This window comes from Glycine max, chromosome 4 (assembly GCF_000004515.6).
Source record: "Glycine max cultivar Williams 82 chromosome 4, Glycine_max_v4.0, whole genome shotgun sequence".
In the NCBI taxonomy this organism is placed as follows: Eukaryota; Viridiplantae; Streptophyta; class Magnoliopsida; order Fabales; family Fabaceae; genus Glycine; species Glycine max.
In genome coordinates this window covers 12,447,033-12,455,529 of record NC_016091.4, presented here as the reverse complement: position 1 = coordinate 12,455,529, position 8,497 = coordinate 12,447,033, and positions in this window count along the sequence as shown.

Sequence of the window (8,497 nt, the reverse complement as noted above, 5' to 3'; positions counted from 1 at the left end):
AAGCTAAAACCATGACATCAAATGGCCCAATAAAAGTTTTTCATTAATTTATTATTAGTTTTGATACTAATAAAACTAAGTATTTTATTAATTATGAAAATTCAATCACAAAAATTATTAAAAAAATAAAGATTAATTAATTTTTTTTAATGCATTGAAGAGTGCATGGTTTGTAATTTGAAAAATGATTTATATTTTTGTGATATGTATAAAGGAATAAAAAGAAAGGAGAAGTTTACTCATGTTTTGTTAAAGTAAAATGTTTTCATAATTGGATTAATGAAAACATTTTAAAAAATTAATTTAAAAAAATTACATGTTTATTCATAATAGATTTTAGGATGTTACGTGAAGAATTGGAATTTTGTTATATAAAAGTATTTAAATTGGTTCAGTGGCCAAGCAGTGGTGTTGGCTAATTTTAAATAAAAATTCTTTGTTGGCAAAGATGTATAAGGATCGATATTGTTCCCAAGGAATGCCACTTGATGCAAACATTGGATATAAACCAAGTCATGCTTGGTTGAGTATGTAAGCAACACGATGGATTGTGGAAGTTGGAAGTTATTTAAGAATAGGGACTGGTGACAGTGTTAATGTGAACAAAGGATAGGTGGATTCCTAATCTTCAAGGACTTAGAATTCCCTATTTTGATTCTGTTAGCCTAGGCATGCAGGTGATAGAACTTATTAATTGGCAGCACGGGATGGAATATAAGTTTGTTGAATCATTTGTTCTCTCCAAGTAGAGTGGATGTTATTCTATCTCTACCCCTTAGCTATTCACATGAACCTGACATGCTATTATGGCAATATTGTGAGGATGATAGTTATAACGTCAAATCTTGTCACCAAATAGCAAGAATGAAGTATAGTACAAAGGCTAAATCTACAAGGCGCACTCAAGATCTGATTTGGAAGAAAATATGGGAAGTCAAGTCAATGCCAAATGTAAGAATCTTGTATGGCAGACTTGCCTAAACTCTATACCTATCTATCAATGTTGTTAATAGCAGATGACGATTCATGATAGAAAGTCAAAAATTCTCCAAAAAAATATAGTAAATGGCGTAGCGACAAATGGCAGACATCATGGTGGATAAAATATATACATATATGTACATATAAATATTAACAAAATAATAGATGAAAAATAAATATAAACAAAAAATAAAATAAAAAACAATGGATTGCATTCAAATAAACTAAAAAAGTTTCATGAGTTCACACAATAACCAACACCAAATAAACTCATTCAAGAGTTCAAAATAACAAAATGATAAAAACATAATGCAAAGTGCAAAGTAAAGGTTGAGGCTCTAATAATCTTCTCCAATCCCAACATAATCTTCTTCATTGTTATCATAAGGTAATGGAGCATCTCCCTCTCCCTCTTCTCCATCAAACGCCTCAAAATTAACCATGATTTCTTCTTCTTCAGATTCAAGTTCAATATCATCAAACTCTAGATCTTCATCATTTTCTTGGATTTCTTTTTGCTTCCTTGATGAAGATCCAACAACCATTGCTTGTTTTTTAGATGTGTGGGCAGCAGCAGTAGGACTAATACCAACACTTGTTGGTTGCTTTCTTTCCCTTTTTTCCGCCTAGTATACATCCTACACTCTCCAACCCCTGAAGCCTCATACACAGTTGCCCAATTTAGTGCATCATCATCTTCAAATACCAAATCATTTCTAGCATCATTATCATCATCTTCATCCATCTCTCCCACGAGCCATTCATTGCACACATCAATATCATTAAGAGAAATTGGATCAATTTCATCTCTAGCATTATATCTTTGCTTCAATTGTTGGTTGTATTTGGCAAACACCAAATCATGCAACTTCTTGTGCTCAAACCTATTTCTTTTTTTGGAATGAATCTACAACATAACAAATAAATCTTGATCTCAATCTCAAATACACTCCAAATAAAACTTGACCATCAAAATTAAATAAAAAGCATAGTTAGAGTTTTGTCACAATTACTTGCTCAAATACACTCCAATTTCTTTCACATGCTTAAGCACTGCAAGTCAAACTCAAAATTTTAATAGTTAGTGATGCAATCCTACCCCGCAAGGGCATTGGATAGAAAAACTCCAAGTAGATTGGGCCAGAGATGCAAGAGAAGGCCCTAGGGTTCTTATGAGCCTTAGGGTAGATTTCGGGCCCATGGGCTAAGTACGAGCCCACTTATCTTTGTAAATATTATATTAAGGTTTCATTATTTGTGAACCTTGTATTTAGGGCTCCATAATGTAGGTAGGGTACCTTAGAAATATAGGATTTTTCAGCCCTTGTATTTTAGGGCACCTAGACTAGTTTTTGTATTAGGGGTAGTTTTGTAATTTCGCATGCACTAAGTGGATATTTGATGTGTGTGGTTGGAAATAAATTTAATTGAATTGGTAGAAGCCCAATCCAATTAAATTTTAGAGGGGGAGGTGAGCATTTGCTTACTACACCCCATTGCCACATCATATAGTCACACTTTGTGCATGTCCTTCATGCTTTTCATGCCTCATGACACCTAAGCACACTTAGTGGAGAATCTTGGAATTGATCTTGGATTAGTGGGCTGAACCATAACTAAAATTCACTAATCATAATTAGTGAAATTTTGGCTCCACAAATTTAATTTCAAATTCACTAGTTTGTCTTATATCGTGATTAGTAGAAGAGGGTTGAACAATTAAAAAACAATAGAACCAAAAATTAAAAAAAAGTGTCAAACAGAAACAAAAAAATAGAACCATAAACAACAGAACCAAAATTAAAAAAAGTGTCAACAAGGTTTGTCTTATATCGTGTCACCGTCCAGTCGCTGTCGTCGTCTGTTGTTGTCGTCGTACGTTGCTCGCGTGCATGGTGCGTGGTGCTCGTGTGGTGCGTGGTGTCATCGTCGACTTCGAGTGAGACCGTGAGAGAACTCGCGCTGGTGCGTTGATGCAAGCTCCATTGGAGCTTGTAGACCTAGGATCTTCTTCATCAATGGATTCCTTTGCTTCTTGGAAGATAAATGGCAGCGGAATGGAGAAGGAAGAGAGAGAGGAGACGCCACTTCAAGGAGAAGATGAGTCTAGAAGAAGCTCACCACCATAGGAGGCCATGGATAAGAGCTTGGAGGAAGAAGGAGATGAATGAAGGGAGAGGGAGAGAAGTGCACGAAATTTTGTGCTCAAAAGGAGCTCTGAAATCTGAAGTTAATATTCAAATGATCAAAGTTGAAAAAAATGCACACACATGACCTCTATTTATAGCCTAAGTGTCACACAAAATTGGAGGGAAATTCAAATTTCACTTGAATTTGAAATTGAATTTGTGGAGCCAAAATTTCACTAATTATGATTAGTGAATTTTAGTTATGGTTCAGCCCACTAATCCAAGATCAATTCCAAGATTCTCCACTAAGTGTGCTTAGGTGTCATGAGGCATGAAAAGCATGAAGGACATGCACAAAGTGTGACTATATGATGTGGCAATGGGGTGTAGTAAGCAAATGCTCACCTCCCCCTCTAAAATTTAATTGGATTGGGCTTCTACCAATTCAATTAAATTTATTTCCAACCACACACATCAAATATCCACTTAGTGCATGCGAAATTACAAAACTACCCCTAATACAAAAACTAGTCTAGGTGCCCTAAAATACAAGGGCTGAAAAATCTTATATTTCTAAGGTACCCTACCTACATTATGGAGCCCTAAATACAAGGTTCACAAATAATGAAACCTTAATATAATATTTACAAAGATAAGTGGGCTCGTACTTAGCCCATGGGCCCGAAATCTACCCTAAGGCTCATAAGAACCCTAGGGCCTTCTCTTGCATCTCTGGCCCAATCTACTTGGAGTTTTTCTATCCAATGCCCTTGCGGGGTAGGATTGCATCATTCCCTCCCCCTTGAAAAGGATTTGACCTCAAATCCCGAGGTTCTTGAAACTCTGGGCTTTTTTCCTCAACACCTGTAAAAAGAACAAAAACATATGTATTAGTGGTGTTTAGTATGTTGAAGTAAAGTAAGGTCTGAAAACTCATTTCCTGGGCATCTTCCCATGAAGGAACATGGTTCCTCACCAAGTCAATGAGTGGTGCTACAAGTATAAAAAAATATGGGGCAAACCTTTTGTAAAAGTTTGTTAAGTCATGGAAGCCCCAAATTTTTCTTACACTTGGTGGAGCAGGCCACTCAGGAATGACTTTTATTCTCTTAGGGTTCATGGGAACCCCTTGATCACAATTTAAAAAATTAAGAAAAGTAAAGCAATAGAACATACCTTTTTCTGTATTTTCATGTTGATTATTCCTACCAAAAAGTATGACAAACCTAAGGTGTCCCATATGAGTACCTAAGTTTGTATTGAAACTAAAAATAAGAACAAACCTACCTAATGAGTCCCTATGTACACAAATCATGAAGATGTTGGGTGCACGAGTGATTTTACAAATGAGTGTTGCACTACCCAAAGCATTCATCATACCACCTATTTTAGGGATTTGGTGCCTAATAATACCTATTTTGGGCACCAACAAAGCACAAGGATTTAAGCTCTTGTGAACCAAACCCTCATCCAACAACTCCTTTACTTGAGGAATAAACTCAAGCCTAAGAGATGTGGCAATGCTAACAAGTGTCTTTTTACAAAGGAGAAAATGTGGAGGTTGTCTAAGAAGGGAAATTTCTTTAATATTTGTCTTTATTTCAAAATGTCTTTCCTTCTTAGCTAACCTCTTGGAGGAGACACTTACCTCCTTAACCATTAAAGGTTGTCCTTCTTCTTGGGGGTAGATCTCTTCACTAGATTCTTCCCCTTTTGCTTCTTCACTTTTACTAGAGGAAGGTGAAGTAGTAGCCTCATCTTGGCTACTATAAATGTCTTGGCCCCTCATAATCATGATTTTCTTGGTGGGGCATTGAGAAGTAATGTGTCCTCTTCCAAGACATTTAAAGCACTTCATGGAGCTAGTCTTCTCTTGCATACTAGCCTTAAGGGGTTGCTTTTCTATTGTCTTCCCCTTATCATCTTTGGGCTTAGAAGGTCTCACCCCTAAGATTCCTTGACCTTGGTCTTTCTTTGGATAAGAGTGAGAGCCATAAGATTTTGAAGTAGACTTCCTTTTAAGTTGTTGCTCTACCCTTATTTCCCAATCTAAATTAGCCTCTACATTGTCCTTCCCATGGAAGTATGGGAGTTTAATGTTAACCTCTTGAGGCTTTCTTTCATTTTCTCTCCTATGGTTGTGAGGTCTAAGATGTGACCTATGCCTTCCTTCATAATAGTCACGAAGTTCTTCACTTAGGCTCTTGCAAGAGTTATGACTACTATAGGAGACATGTTTTTCTCTTTTCATTTCTTTCATTATTTTTCTTCTTTCTTCCTCTCTTATTTTCTCTCTTTCATCTTGACTTATTTCTTCCACTCTTTTTTTACCTTTTTCTTTTCTCTCTTGTTTTTCTTTCCACAACTTAAGGGATCTCAACTCATCTAATATCTTATACAAAGGGTCCTTAGGAGTAGAACCCTCACCATTAACACTAGATGAAGAATGAAGACTCATGTTGGTTCCTAAGTTATGGTTCTTTCTTGTTGGGGGTTTGAAAACAAAAGGTAAAAGAAACTATGGTTGAAACTAGCCAAAATAAACACTAAAAGAGGTGTGAAAGATAAGGTAAAAACTAATTGGTAAAAGGCAAGCTATCTAGGTGGTTTGACAATGGAGGGTAAAAGAAATAAGCTATGAAAGTAAGCAAGAAATTAAAGTGCAAGAAATGCAAACTAGGCGGATCCTAAGAGTGTTTGGATGACCTCATTTAAGGTTCCCAACAAAACACTCACTATCCTAAGGGAAAATTGCCTAAAATTATTACACACAAATGGAAGTAGGGTGACCTAGCGGAGGCTCCCAACTTACTTCCAATGAAAGGCCTTTTTGTTACAAAATTTGAAAGCAAAGCAAATTGCCAATTACAAAATTACAAAGAAAAAAAAAAGTCCTCAATTGTGGTGGCTATTCTCTCTTTAGTGTTTCACTCAATTTGGAGTGCTTCTTAGTCCAATAGCTCTTAAGGTGGTTGGCCCCTTTCTTCTTGACTCAAATTCTTCAAGATATGGCACCAATCCTCCTTTCCAATTCCCTTTATGGCAACTCACAACCAAGGAAACAAAGAGACAAGCAATAACCAAAGACAAAAAAAAAATGAAATGAAAGCTAAACCAATAGAGTTTTAACAAGACAAATTTCCAAGGATTATTCAACAATTAAAGCAATGAAAAGCACAAAAGAACAAGCTAGGACTCAAAGAGAAACCTAGAATGGCTCTAGAGTAGAGTATAAAAACTCTAAAAAAAAAAAAAGACTCAAGAAACCTCTAGTTTTGGCACTTGTTTTCACAATAATGTTCAATTGAAATTTCAGAACTAGGATTGGTATAAAATAGGCACCAATTATAGAACAAATTTTGAGCCAAAACAACAAGCACACTTTCCTTTCACTTTTCTTTTTTTTCCTGGACACTGATTTTTCTGCCAACTTGTGAGATTTTTATTATTTTTTTCTTTAACCCAAATCGCTTGGTTCTTTTTTTATAATTTTGGTCCAGATGTCTAGAAAATTCAGTAAAAGTTTCAGCTCAAAAAACGTAGTGACCAATTCCCAGTAATTTATACAAGTTCGTATGTTCAAGCTGCCAGCACCAGCGATTTCAACCTAGAAATCAAGAGTAGTGTTTATGTTGCTTAAGGCTTGGATAGTTACAATTTGTGTTTGTTTATGCTCAATTATCTTGAATAAAAAAATTCAAGAGAGCTTAAGACTTATTTGATTCACAAGTCCAGCCACAACTCAGCACCACAACTCAACTTCATCATAGGCATCATGTAGGAAACTTAGAAAGCAAAAAAAAGTTCAAGAACAAGACTACTTCTAGGAATTGATTTAGAACATGTTATGAACTAAATAACATGCATGAATTAGACTCAAAATTCAAAAGATAGGCTAAGAATGACAAGAATACATGAACAAATGTTATCTAGAATTCAATCAACAAAATAAAATTCAACACAAACTTAGAACATAATGTGACAATTACTATGACTAAACATGACTCTAAGACAACATGGATTAAGTGATTTACACTTAGATTTTTGTGTTTTTTTTTTTCTAATCAATATTTTGGAACAAAATTTAGATCTAAAGGTTCAGCACAAGAATATTATGAATTAAAATTGATAGAACCTAAATTCAACACAAAAACAAGATTCAAGAGTAGATCTACAAAATTTGAACCATAGAAATGCAAGAACAAGTGTAGATCTAAGATTTAATCGGTTTATTTTTTTTAATCTACTCTAAACAGCACCAAACCACAAGACAATGGAGGATATACATGGAGAATAAGATGAAGAACAAGGAATTAAAGAGAATTCACCGAACAAAAAGATAGAGGAAGCAAAAGAACATCACCTAGATGAAGATGCTCTTGATACCACATGATGCAAGCTCCATGGGAGCTTGTAGGCCTAGGATCTTCTTCATCAATGGATTCCTTTGCTTCTTGGAAGATAAATGGCAGCGGAATGGAGAAGGAAGAGAGAGAGGAGACGCCACTTCAAGGAGAAGATGAGTCTAGAAGAAGCTCACCACCATAGGAGGCCATGGATAAGAGCTTGGAGGAAGAAGGAGATGAATGAAGGGAGAGGGAGAGAAGAGCACGAAATTTTGTGCTCAAAAGGAGCTCTGAAATCTGAAGTTAATATTCAAATGATCAAAGTTGAAAAAAATGCACACACATGACCTCTATTTATAGCCTAAGTGTCACACAAAATTGGAGGGAAATTCAAATTTCACTTGAATTTGAAATTGAATTTGTGGAGCCAAAATTTCACTAATTATGATTAGTGAATTTTAGTTATGGTTCAGCCCACTAATCCAAGATCAATTCCAAGATTCTCCACTAAGTGTGCTTAGGTGTCATGAGGCATGAAAAGCATGAAGGACATGCACAAAGTGTGACTATATGATGTGGCAATGGGGTGTAGTAAGCAAATGCTCACCTCCCCCTCTAAAATTTAATTGGATTGGGCTTCTACCAATTCAATTAAATTTATTTCCAACCACACACATCAAATATCCACTTAGTGCATGCGAAATTACAAAACTACCCCTAATACAAAAACTAGTCTAGGTGCCCTAAAATACAAGGGCTGAAAAATCCTATATTTCTAAGGTACCCTACCTACATTATGGAGCCCTAAATACAAGGTTCACAAATAATGAAACCTTAATATAATATTTACAAAGATAAGTGGGCTCGTACTTAGCCCATGGGCCCGAAATCTACCCTAAGGCTCATAAGAACCCTAGGGCCTTCTCTTGCATCTCTGGCCCAATCTACTTGGAGTTTTTCTATCCAATGCCCTTGCGGGGTAGGATTGCATCATGCGTGCTGCTCATCTCATTTTGATTCCAAACCCGAGTTTAGGGTTGG